This window comes from Symphalangus syndactylus, chromosome 7 (genome assembly GCF_028878055.3).
Source record: "Symphalangus syndactylus isolate Jambi chromosome 7, NHGRI_mSymSyn1-v2.1_pri, whole genome shotgun sequence".
In the NCBI taxonomy this organism is placed as follows: Eukaryota; Metazoa; Chordata; class Mammalia; order Primates; family Hylobatidae; genus Symphalangus; species Symphalangus syndactylus.
Window position 1 is genome coordinate 16,211,724 of NC_072429.2, and position 13,524 is coordinate 16,225,247.

The 13,524-nt window shown below is 49.8% G+C and overlaps 1 protein-coding gene across 2 annotated transcripts in view; it reads right to left on the minus strand.

Moving 5' to 3' along the window:
• Positions 1-13,524, minus strand: part of KCNIP1 (potassium voltage-gated channel interacting protein 1) — a 388,899-nt gene that overhangs the window by 238,288 nt on the left and 137,087 nt on the right. The gene's annotated exons all lie outside the window — the stretch shown is intronic.

Below are 13,524 nucleotides of genomic sequence, written 5' to 3' on the forward strand. Positions count from 1 at the left end.
ATTCTCCTGCCTCAGCCTCCGGAGTAGCTGGGATTACAGGCGCCCACCAACAGGCCCAGCTAAATTTTTTTGTATTTTTTAGTAGAGACGGGCTTTCGCCATGTTGTCCAGGCTGGGCTTGAACTCCTGACCTCAGGTGATCCACCTGCCTTGGCCTCCCAGAGTGCTGGGATTACAGGCGAGAGCCACCCCGCCCGGCCTGCTCTCTCATTTTTCTGTTTCTTTCCTCCTTGGTTCTCCCTCTTCTCCCTTTCCAGCTTAATAATTCATTAGCCATCAGCTCCCGGGCACAGGTTGTTAGTGCTTGAAGGGGCAATGATTAGATTTAGGAAGCCATTTCCCTTCTGTGAGTGGCTTCTCACCCACAGGGCAAAGTTTGCATCCCTGCCTGTGGACTCAAAGCCTTGTGGTGGTGAAATGCAAGGTTTGCTCCCTGGAAGGGGAAGGAAGAGCTTCCCCTCCCCCAAGTCTGAGCTGCTTGGGTTCCCACTGGGACCCATTTTGATTGGCACTGAGAATCCTTTGCCCAAGCTGCCCCCCACACTCCCACCCAGCCATTTTCTCTCTGCCACACAGATACACATCATGCTAGCAGTTCACAGAATCCCCGGACATATGGCCTCATAAACAAGCATGCATGCCCATAAAGTCCCGCAAACATATGGCCGCAGGTCCTTAAGTCCGCACAGACATTGCTATTGTACACACAGACAGACCCAAGGCTCATAATACACCTGCAGTTGCCCCCCACAAAGATGGAGAGACACACAAACACACAGGCATGCAGACGCACACACAGTGCAAAACTGCATCACAGTCACCACATTCAACAGGCTCTGCCACATAGGCACAGAGTTGAATCCCCAGGATACAGGCCCTTGAGAGCTGCTTCCCCTAATGCCAACCCATGAGCTGTCCCCTCAGGGCCACAGGTGGCCTGTGACTTGGCCAGGGTCCTTGAATAATTTTCTTCACCTTTGCAGCATTTATTGCTTTTCTGCAATTCCAGCATGTGTCCTGTTTTGTGCAACAGGGGAGGGGCACTTACTAACATCCTTCCTTTCCTTTGCATTGCCCACTGCTGTGCAACACATTGTCCACGTGATGCCCACCAAACCCCTGTGAATTGAGCAGGTGCCTGACCATCACCACAGAGAGAAATTGAGGCTTACCTCGTGTTAGAAATTAGCCTGAAGTTGCCCAGCCAGGATGTGGGATTAGAACTTGGGTTCCAGGCCTCTGTCGTGGTCTCCTGGGGAACCCCTGCTCACAGATGAGGGCACTGAGCCAGAAAGACCTGCTGGGGTTCCCACCAGATTCACAACCTCTGCCTCCTAACTGCCAGCTCAGGGCTTGTCCGGCCCAGGGAGGCCTGGAATCCTGGAAGATGGAGCAGGGCTGGTCCCTGCTTCCCTTCTGCCTTCTCTGTTGGGGAAGAGGGCATGCGAGGCTGAAGCTTGGGGTCACTAGAGGACCCAGTATGATGTCCAGGATTCAGGGAACAGAGGAGAGCTCTTTGCTGAGAAGAAGGTGAAGCCAACCTGGGTGTCTTTGCCAACTTCTCAGGGACACCACTGGGGGAGCACCAAGCTACTTCCCCCTCGGGGCTCTGCTAATTTTCATGGTACCTGAATGACCATAAGGACAGCACTTGAGAGGTCACGAAAGGCTAGAATATCATCGTCTCGTTTCTCTTCCCCACAACCCACTGAAGAAGCAGAGTACAGACGACTTGCCCCATTTTGCACATCAAAAATAACAAAGTGCTTCTGGACGTGTTTGCAATTGGCTGCCTCTGAACAGTAGGTTAAAGTAAAGTCACCAAAATAAAATCCAAACCATTGAAAATGAATTATGAGGTCTTTTTTGTGGCCTGTGGCTTCTTCTACAAATCCTTCCCGACCCCTGGTGCTCCCTTTGTGTCTCAGCCACCCAGACCCCTCACTATTTCTCAGATGTGTGTTGTGGTTCAGCTTCAGGGCCTTTGCACGTGCTGTTCCCCTTGCTTGGAATGTTCCTCACCTCTTTCTCCTTCTGGCCACCTGCTGCTTACTCTGGAATATCTACTGCAGATGTCATCTCCTCCAGGGATCCCTCCCTGGCCCTGAGTCGGTGCCCTGCTTGCGGTTTCCACAGCACCCAGGGCTTCTTATCAGAACACTCATTACTTTGTTTCTCATTGTTCCTTTCCTTGCCTGTCTCTCCCTCTGGACTGTTTTAACTGCTTTACATACTGATTTAACTCTCTACTTTCTGCTTAATCTCTGGTTTCTGACAGGGGTGCAGCCAATCTATGCTGAATAAATGAATGAGTGAGTCGATTTTCTTTGCTCAGTGACCCAGTTAGTAAGTAGAAACTGATGATTACCAGATCATCCTTGCCCCTTAAAGGAAGACACATGCTCTGCCAAGTGAAGATTCATTCATTCACTTATTTATTCAACAAATATTCATTCATTCATGTATCTACCATGTACCAGATATTTACATGCACGATAGCTCATTTATTCCTGCAGACACCTTGTGACAGGAGTATTATTTGCAGATAAATACACACACATGCGCACGTGCCCACTGTACAATGCAGCCAACATCACCCATGAGATGCTCACAGAGAATGTGTCTAAGTAGGAGAACACAGGTAAGTGTGAGGGGCAAGAGAGAAAGACGATGATAACAGGCCCTCTCCCTGCCCCCTGGGAATTTGCAACAGAGAGCAGAGAACTGCATGGGGAGAGGGGGAGTGACAGAGTGAATGTGCAGAGGGAGTGCTGAGGAAGCCTCCCATCAGTCACCCTGACTGCAGGAGCCATTTGTCCTGTTGTCCCCGCCTTGATGTACTCAATACGGCGACCGTGCCAGCCCCATCCAACCTGAGCTTCAGTGGCTGTTGCTTCCTTTACTCTGGAAGGTGAGCTAGCTCATGCACTTTCTCCAGCTCTGACCCCTCCCTCATGCACCCTGGTGTGGACTGAATGTTTGTGTCCCTCCAAAATCCCTGTGTTGAAGCTCTAAGCCCCTGTGTGGCTGTATTTGGAGAAGGGGCCTCTAAGGAACTAATGAAGGTTAAAAGAGGTCATAAGGGTGGGGCCCTGATCTGATAGAGTTAGTGTCCTTAAAAGGAGAGACTCCAAAGACCCCCCACGCATAAAGATATCATGTGAGCACACAGGGAAAAGGCAGATGCAACCCAAGGTGAGAGGCCTCACCAGACACCAACCCTGCTGGCACCTTGATCTTGGACTTCCAGTTTTCAGAACCATGAGAAAATAGATTTCTGTTGTATAAGCCACCCAGACTGGGGTATTTTTTGAAGGCATTCCAAGCAGACTGATACACAACTCCAGTGTCAATCCACAAGCTCAGAAGATTCTGGATGCAAGGCCTTCCTTCTGCCATGAGCCTCTATATAGGACTCCTTAGGCAACCCCTCTGAGGTTGTTCAGGGAGGAAGGAGTGAGGCTGTTAGACCTGCAGGAATCCTGTTAGAACATGCATGTGCTTGTCTGAGTTTATGTAACACACAAGCCCTGTTCTCTCCCTCCCTCCCCCTCTCCTCTCTTCCTCACTGTATCTCTTTCTTTCTTAATTTATTTCTTCCTCCCTGCTCCTTCCTTCCTCCCTACTCAGTGCTCCCTTAGCCATGTTCCTTCTCATCCTTATGGACAATAGTAGTCCCTTCCAGGCACAGAGGTAGCATAGCGTCAGATTGAGAGCATTAATTTGGGAGGCTGCTAGAACTGAGTTCAAACACTGAGCTTGCCCCTTTACTCTGAGACTGTGGACATGATGAGTACAATCTCTGAACCCTGCTTTCAGCTTCTTGTGGATTAAATTCATAATTCCTTTAGTAACTGGTAGTGTTGCTGTGAGGGATTGGTGACATGATGTTTGTAAGGCCCTTAGCAGGTACCTGGCACATAGAGTGGCCCATTACTGAAGGTGGACTGCCCTATTCCTGTTGCTGTGGGCCAGACATCATGCTGGGTTAGAGGGGTATAAAAATGAGTAAGCCACAGCCTTTCCCTCGGCTTCCATCTTTGCTCTTCATCTCTTTGATAGGAAATCTATTCTCAGGGTCCCCATCTGGTATTAAAAGACTCAGATTAGTTAAGGAAGGGAATGCAGTTGGCACCTGATTATGTGCAATTCAGCACTATGCTTGCTGCTGTCTTGTACCATTTCCCAAATGTTCTGCATGCATAAGTCTGGCCTCAAATAGACTGGGAGCTTTTAGAAAGCAAAGGCCGAGTCTCCTGCTTTGCATACCGCCCCCCCTCCACCGCCCCCATCCACCGCCACTCAGCCTGGCCCCAGAACATCCTAAGTGTTCTACAAATACTCAAACTGAGATCCTTCAGGGCAGGGGAAAGGGTGTCATCATTTACCCCTGAGTTCATATGAACCCAATCCCATGTCCCCCGGTATGTACACCTGGCCCTTAGCCTCCTCATCTGTGAAACATGAATCCAACCATGTCAGGGGGTTGTTGTGAGAATGGGGTAAGATAAAGTAAAGGGAAAGCACTTGTCTCTCTGTAAAGCACTCTGCAAATGTCCTTTATTGTTATTTGCTTTGGGGCTCATTGGCTCATTCATTCATTCATCTATTCAATGAATATTTATTAAGCACCATCTACCTGCCAGGCACTATTCTAAATATATGGATCAATAATGAGCAAGAAGAGGCAAGAGTACCTGCTCTCAGGAAGCTGGAGGTCTAGGGCTGAAGAAAATCAAATCATCTCCTCATTGCAAATTGCATTCAGGCTAGGAAGTAAAGAGTGGGGCAGTAAGTTCAGGGTAGCAGGTGCTTGGAGAAGCCAGGTATCACCTTGTGTGAACAGTGAAGTGATGACATAGGACATATAGGTCTTCAGAGGGCAGGGAAGTAGATATGACTTTCAGGTCAAGGAGATCAGGCCTAAAGTCCTGGATTTGTTTTGTGACTTTGGGCAAATTATTTGACCTTTGAGCCCCTCGATTTCCTCACGTTTGCAAGGAGAACAATCTCAGCAGTGTCATTGGAAGTCGCAGGGTGAGGTTGAAAGTGATCATGGTTACAAAAGTGCCTGACACAGGGTCTCCCTGGCTGGAACACAGTCCTGATTCAGAAAACACAAACTCCATGCCTCACTTTCCCCTTCCAATTCCCTTTGCTTGGACCTTCTCCCCTACCTCCCCAGGAGGAAGAAAAGACCTTTGAATAGGACCTGGGTTTGGGAAGCAGCTCTCCCGGGCTGCGTCCTTATGCATCAAGCATGGCCTCATCTGTTGAGGTTGATCATGTTCTGGAGGGAGCAGGACTGATGGGGACTGCAGGGGAAGCCGGGGCAGAGGCTCTGCCCTTCATGCCCTGATGGCTGCGCTGCCCGAGGATTCCTCCTGCACGCTTCTGCGCTGCCACAGTCTCCACCAGAGCTGAGATGAGTTCAGACAGAGTGCAGCCACCCACGCAGCTGGGACACTGGCGGTAAAGCCCTCCCAGTTACCCAGATCCTGCGAGGAGTGTGTGTGTGGTGGGGCGGGGGCAGGGGTAGTCAGGGAGAGGGGGAAGGATATTCCTGGAGAACAGGGAATTCACGGGTGCCAGCACTATCCTTGGTGCAAGGCAGATATTTCATGAATATTGATCAAATGGCTGTCTGGGGGTGGACGGAAGGGTGGATAGAAAGGGGACGGGTGGCTAGATGGGTGGATTCAAATGTGTTCTAACAATCTGTAAGTATCTGATAAAACCTGTGAACCGTTTCCCCCAGAGTTACCATGCCGCATGAACACATGCTGATGCTTGGTGTAGAATTTCAGACTCTCCCCAGTGAAACGCAGCCTTGGACAGTTGGTGAAGAAACTTTGTCCTAAGGAGGAAAGGTTATGGAAAGGATTTTATCCATTCATCCCTTAGCTATGTGCCTTTAACTTCTCTGATCCTCAGTTTCAACATCTATAAAATAGGTACAATAATTACGCCTATGTCTTAGGGTTGCTGTGAGGATTAAATGACTAGAAGCATTTAAGTGCTTTAGTGTGGTACCTGGGAGGTTGCAGGGCTCATGAAAAAGGCAGGTCATTAACATAATCACTAATCTTCATTCATTCAATCATTCATTCACTCATTCATTCATTCACTCACAACTTTGTGAGGGCATCAAGTGAGTGCCTCCTGTTCATCACACCTGAGCAGGGCTCTGGGGCTCTCTGCAGAGGTTCATGCTCACTGCATTAGGGAACTCACAGTCTCAGGGCGCTTAGATAAACAAGTCACTATAACATTCCAGACTTCACTGAGATCCCTCTCTAGCTCTGCTGCTGAGAGTCAAAGGCACCAAAGTCCTAGATACTCGGCAAGATCAGGGGTCTAGATCAGCCTAGGAGGGTAAAGGTCATGGTGGAGAAATCAAGGGTGGAGCTGGGTAGAAAGCGATGGGAGCCGGAAGGAGTGGGAGTGAGACTTGAGCAGGGCAGGGCTGAGGTGAGGTAAGAGTGGCCCTGGGCAACCGCGTTTCCGGGCCACAGTGGTGAGGTTGAGGGTGGATGGGCGAGACCGAAATGACGGGGGCAGTGGAGACAGATGCTGTAGTTAGAATTCCTTGTCTTTCCAAAGTGTGTGCAAAACATGGATCCATAATCTCCTTGGGTAAATGTCCAGGAGTCAATGGTGTTTCCTCCCCTGCTTTAGTCTCCTGAGGTGATAGAATAATTGCATTAGCAGTGGTGGCCTCTGTTTATGGAGTTCTTACTATGTGCCATCACATGCTTGCTCTCACTTAATCATTTCAACAGCCCCATAAGGAAAGGCTCTCATTGTTTCCTGTTTTATAGATGAGGCAGCTAAGGCACAGAGAGGTTAAGCAACCTGCCTGAAGTCGCACAGGGAATAGATGGTGGAGCTGGCCTTGAACTCAGATGGTCTGACTCCGGAGCTCATGCTCTCCATGTAGCTCCAAGTCCTCCTGCTGCTCTTGCCACTGACTTCTAACACTGTTTCTCTAGGGAGGCAGCAGTTCACTGGGGACTCACAGATAGGAGAGATGGATGCACAGGGGAGGGACAAGGGTCCCCAGCCCTCTGAGTGGTGGGTGATGCTCCCACCCATCCTTTTAGTGCCTGGGAGCTGCGGTTGTGATTATCAGCCTGCCGGGGTGCACGCAGGGTCTTTCCCTCTTCGGCTCCTGCAGCCTGAAGACCCTGGGGAAGTGAGCAGGGAGGGGAGGAGGGAACAGTAACCCTGCTGCTAGATGATTAGTAATCATGCCAGTGATGAGCCGATGAGCATGCCTCTGACCCTGCACGGCCTGCTGAACATGTCAGAGCTGGCTCCGGGCTCCCAGGCTCTCCCCTCCCGGCATTGCTGCTGCTGCAATTGGAGCCTGAAGAGGGAAGAAACCCAGGAAGAGGGAAGGAGGAAGGAATGGGGGAGAGAAGAGTTTCAGTCGCCCTCGTGCTGAGGGCTGACTCTGGGACAGGGCCTGCAAAAATGAGGCAACATACAACTGAGATATTAACAGATGTTCCTTGTGTTATTTCCTGTGACCTCACACCCTGCGCACATTTGAGCTGTGGCATTCACTACCTGTGGCAGAGGTGGCACAGAAACAATGGTCACATCTTGGATTTTGAGATGAAAGGCCTGGAAGAATATGTGACTGGTTGGAGGGCAGGAGCAAGAGGGGTTTGCCCTTGTCCTCCACCTCAGGCAGAGTTTGAGGGTGGGTGGCCTGTTCAGCAACCCCAGACTTTGGTGGAATGTGGGAGCTGACAGCCGACCCTGGCTTTTCCAAAGTGGAGCCTGGGAGAGTGAACACAGCCTAGGGTCCACCTCTAAGGCCTGCCACCTCTGTGTGTAGCAGGAGCATTGCACAGCCACTGACCTGTGTGTCTTTTTCAGGCAGGGCTTCCTGACCTACCTCTCCCGGGCAAGTCTGGTAAGGAGAAGGGGAATCTTCCCCTGCACCCAACAGTGGTGTGGTCCAGAAAACCCTCCTAGAGCCTGGGAGGCCCCAGCTGTGACCCGAATGGCACAGTGACCACAGAATGCACAGGAACCAGAACCTCTCGGGGTGCCTTTCTCTAGGAATGGTAGGGCTGCCCACCAGAGGTAGAGCCCACTTCATGCTCCATGCTCCGTAAGCCCACCCCAAAACATCCAGGCAACACTGGGGATGGGGCATCCTGAACTGATTGAGGGTTCTCTGCCACTGAGCGGAATGGGAACTTGGAATAGAAATTAAGTTCAGTGATTGAAACAATAAGCAAAGTAACTTTCTGGCACATCAGAGTGAGTTACCTGAAATTCTTAGCTATTCGTAAAATGATCCTTACAATGCCACTATGGCAGGTACTTCTCTTTTCTCCATTTTACAGACTAGCAAACTGAAGTTCAGATGCGTGGTGTAATTCGCCCAAGCCACAAAGCTTGAGTGATCTGCAGAGTCTGGGTTTGAACCCGATCTCTCTGCCTTCAAATTTAATGCTATTATCCACTAAGGAAGGAAAGCAGATGGGAGCAGTGGAGGGAAGAGAAAGAACTGGGAGGAAACAGCAGTATTGGGAAGAAGAGGTGGGGTGATGGGGAGCCCTCCTGTCATCCTCCCTCCCAGGATGGAGTTGGTACTGAGTCAGAGAAGAGTGGCTGTGAAGAGCTTTGGTCTTGGTTTAGAGGACAACACAGGACATACGCAGGTGGCCTGGCACATAGATGGTCAGGTGGAGGGAGAAGGATGAAGCAGCAGTTCCAAGAGCCGTGGCACTCGTGTAGCAATTATTACCTTTCCTCCCAAGAGTGCCTGTGGGAACCTCTTCCTGAGAGGCCAGGCTGGCTCTCTTTTTCCCTCACTGTACGTGGAAGATCCCTTCCCAGGCTGCCACAAGACACTACCTTGACTAGAGCAGTCCTTCAAGCCAAGTTCTGTTTCTGTTGCTCCTTCTTGCACTGGGCTGGCCTGAATCAAGTGAAGGGGTTGGGCACTCTAGCTGGTGCTGGGGGGAGCTAATTGACAGTCCAGGGCACTCTTGACCTAGGCTGGCATTTGCATGATCCATTAGTATTCGTGCCCACAGCTCAGGGCTGCTCTGGATGGAGGACACTATGCAGATGAGCATCGAGCAGGGTGTGCATTGAGAAATTGATGTGGTTTGCTGGGAATCAAGGCTACTGAGTAAGACTGAGGAAGGCTGCAGACCTGAGACTGGGGCTTCTCGCCTGGTTCCCACACTGCCAGTCCCTGGGGTAGCTGCTGTCTGTGATGTATGGGCTCCCGGCCAGTCCCTCCAACAATTTAGCTAGCATCCACCAGGCCCCTGCTCTTCCCCACCTGTCCTGTGATGGCACCAGGGAGGCAGTGAGAGATGAGGTGGGTATGGTTCTGGCCCTTAGAAAGCTCACCGTTCCGTGGAGAGAGAGTGGAGTATGCACTATTTGCAATCAACCAAGAGGCCACACCAGCTGAGAAGAGACATTTAATTAAACCTGGAGAAGGAAGAGTGGGGCATGGGGAGAAGGTCAAGCCAGGCTTCTCAAGAGAGGAGATGCTTGAGCGGGGTGCTGAAAGATGAATCCAAATTTGCCAGCCAAACTCCACTCTTAACACATGACTTCGTTCAGTGTCCTCCTCCTTAACAAACTGCAGAGGAGTCACAGTCTATTTCATTCTCATAAGGGTGCCCTGGTGAGCTGAGCAACAATGCTTCACTAACCCCATCTGTGGGCTCACCAACCTGCAGCTGGAGGGACTTTGGAGAAAGCAGGTCCAGCCACCATGGATGACTTAACTCGATAATGCCTGTAATTCATGATTGAAATGAGCGACTGAGTCACCCAGAGCAACGGGATCTTCCTAAAGATCTCCAGGGATGGAAACTTCCTAGCTTCTATATGCAACTGATTCCAACTTCTACGCAGATCTAGGAAGTGCTTTCTAATATCTCATGAATTTCTGCTGAACTGAAAAGCATTGACTCTTACTACTCCAGGAAGAAGGGCATGGAATATCTCATCTGAGAACCCATTGTGCAAGCTGCCAGAGCCACACAAAGCCCTGAGTGTCCTCAATTCAGCATTAGGGTGGGATGGGGGAGCTCGCATTTGGTGGAGGACACAGATACAGATAGTAAACAAAACTTTCTACCACAGAAACCAAGTGGGCAGGACTGGTGGAGGGCTAAGGGATTTGACCTGCACCTCAGGCTCTGATTCTGACTGTGCACATCTGTGGTGTCATAGAAAGGGGCCGGGGGAGGTGGCTTATGCCTGTAATCCCAGCACTTTGGGAGGTCAAGGTGGGTGGATCATGAGGTCAGGGGATCAAAACCATCCTGGCCAGCATGGTGAAATCCCGTCTCTACTAAAAATACAAAAAATTAGCTGGGCGTGGTGGCAGGCGCCTGTAGTCCAGCTACTCGGGAGGCTGAAGCAGGAGAATCACTTGAACCTGGGAGGCGGATGTTGCGCCACTGCACTCCAGCCTGGGCAACAGAGAGAGACTCCGTCTCAGAAAAAAAAAAGAAAAAAAGATATTTGGTCTCTGTCTCCCACTCCTAGCACAAAGCCCCTAAAACCCTTGGAGTTTCCCAAGTGATAAGGGTATAGGAGCATCTTTTGTTCCAGTCAGGTGACTCTTGGTGAGCCCTTGATAGCTTCAGGATTGGGCTGGTCACCAAAAAGACCAAGCCTTGACTGGAAGCTTGAGACTTTCAGCCCCATCCCCAATTTCTGGAGAGAAGGAACAGGCTGGAGATTGAGTCAGTCACCAATGGCCAATCATTTGATCAATCATGCTTATGGAATTGAACCTCCATAAAAACCCCTAAGCACCAAGATTTGGAGAGCTTCCCTGTTGGAGAACGCATCCAAGTGCTGGGAGAAAGGCATGCCTGGAGAGGGCATAGAAACTCGATGCCTCCTCCCCCAACCCCATATCTTGCCTGACTCGTTCATTTCATTTGGCTATTTCTGAGTTGCATCCTTTAAAACAAACCAGTAAAAATAAGTAAAGTGTGTTCCTGAGTTCTGTGAGCTTCTTTAGCAAATTATTAGACCTGAGGAAGGGGTCTTAGGAATCCTTGACTTATAGCTGGTTGGTCAGAAGTGCAGGGGGTCTGAGACTGGCCACTGGTGTCTGAAGTGGGGGCAGTTTTGTGGGACGGGGCCTTTAACCTGTGGGGCCTGTGCTAACTCTGGCTAGTTAGTGTCAGAACTGGATTGAATTGTTGGGTACCCAGAACTGGAGTCCGAGAACTGGAGAAAAGTTGGCGTGAGCAGGAAAAGAGAACTCCTCAACATAATTCTGAAAACTCAGAAAGAGTCTCCCCAGAAAACAAGGGCTCCCCTAGAGTTATAGTACTGGAAGTTAGAGGCCTTTTATGCCATCGAGCTGGGCCCTATTTTCACAGACGGCCCAGGGAGGGGCAAAGTCTGTTTAGCAAAGCACAGAGAGACAGTGACAGAGCTGGGACTGCAACTCAGGGCTCTGGAAAGGTTCTGGCATTTTAAAAATTCCGTGAGTTTGCTGCAACTGCCAAGACCTCCCCTGTAGGTCTAGATGCACATTTACTCTTGGCTTCCTGAGAGGCACAAATGAGCACAGGAAAAGGCCTCTGTCCAAAAATGTTCCTTCTTCCCCTTTACTAAATGCCCTCAAGATGATGTAATATCATATGAAGCTTAAACTACAAATATCTGGAGGAAGTTGGCACTGACCTGGAATTCAGGTGAAGTATAAATGACTGATATTATACTGTGAGCCAGATTTGCTAGGTAAGTGATGAGGAGGAAATAAGAGCACTGGAGATTTGAATCCGGTTAGAGGGGTGGGAGATGTGGGCCGGGAGAGTAGCCTGAGGCCTTCGGTACATCACAGAAGCAGGTGTATGTGTTTAAAAATAGTATGAGTCCTGGCTGGGAAAGTCTGCACTAGGTAAGCTTGTTTTCACTTCTGCTAGAATGCTACTTTGTGTGGTATATTCATTCATTCATTCGTTCATTCATTCATTCATTCATTCTTCATGCATTCATTCATCTACCATTGATATTCACTGCACTCCTGCCTGTGCCTGCCCCTGTTGTAGTTTCCAGGATATACTGGTGACCGAGATAATATTTTCTCTGCTTCATTCTCAGAGGGAGGGGAGGTCCGGACTGACAGTAATAGGCAAGCAAATAAACGAATCAGATCATGTCTGATGATAGCAGGACTCTACACTCGATCTTAGCCAAAAACCAAGAGGTGATGGTGACGTAGCACCCTAGACACAGTGGAAGGGCCCACTGTGTTAGGGCTGAAGGGTTCAGCCTGAGAAAGAAGGCCTCACAAGAAAAGGAGACTGATTCTGAAATTTGAATGATAGGAGTTACTTGTGTTTAGGATTTGGGGTGAGAGAACTTGAGGTAAAAGAAACAGCAAGGTCCACAGCCTCACAAAGGAGTGGGCTGGGTGTGCTCAAGGTGCAGAGAGAAGGTGATGGGGCTGGGCCTAGGGAGCCTGAGGAGAGGTTGGAGAAGGGACAGAGGCCAGATTACAGCGGCCTATGGTGCTCCATGAGGAGTTTGGATTTTATAAGCAGAGCAGTGAGAAGCCATGTGAGATTTTTTAATAACGTTTTCTTTTGAAAGGATTATAGACTCACAGAAAATTCCCATAATAATACTGATAGGCCCTTGCACCCTTCATCCAGTTTCCCCCAGTGGTAACATCTTAGGGAACCACAGGACAATGTCAAAGTCAAAAAACTGTTGTTGGCATGGTCCACACACCTTGCTTGGATCTCACCAGTTTTATATGCACTCTTTTGGGTGTGTGTATGTGTGTCGTTCTGTGTCATTTTATCACACACATAGATTCATGTAAACACCACAGTCAAGATACCAACTGTTTCATCACCACGGGGGGCTCCCTTGTGCTTCTCAATTGCAGTTGCCCTACCCCCACCCCGTCAATGTGGGAGAATTTCACACAGTGAAAGCAAGGGTGAGAGCGGTCAGCTGTGTCAAGGACATGGCCTATCCAACTTTGGGTGCCCCAGAGGCCTTTGAACAAAGTAGGTTCACCATGAATATAGATGATTTTCAATGCCTTCACTTTGCAGGGGAGGAGCATGAACAGAGAGGTTAAGCAACTCAGCCATGGTCACACAGCGCTTCTCATGGCTTACTGAGTATCTCAATTTACATGCAGGTATTGGCTGGAAAGTACCGGAGAGAACCTGTTGCGCCCCCCTTGAGCCCTCTCAGGCTCATTCACTGGGGTGGGGTGGAGATGAGTGTGCTGGGAGACTGGTGAATGTCCTTAACCCTCAAACCCTGGAGCTCATCTCCTTCTTGTAGCTGCCAGGCTCATTATCCCCTGCACATGGCAGACATCTCAGGGCCACCTGCAGGCATGTGGGGCTTGGGGCAGTTGGAGCGGGGGACCTGCGGGAGACCCTCAGTTCTTCAATTGCTTTGCTAGGGACCCAGTGGCTAAGTTTACATCATGAGGCTGGAAATAGGGCATAGGTTTTATCCTCAGGCCTCATTCCCCAGGATAGC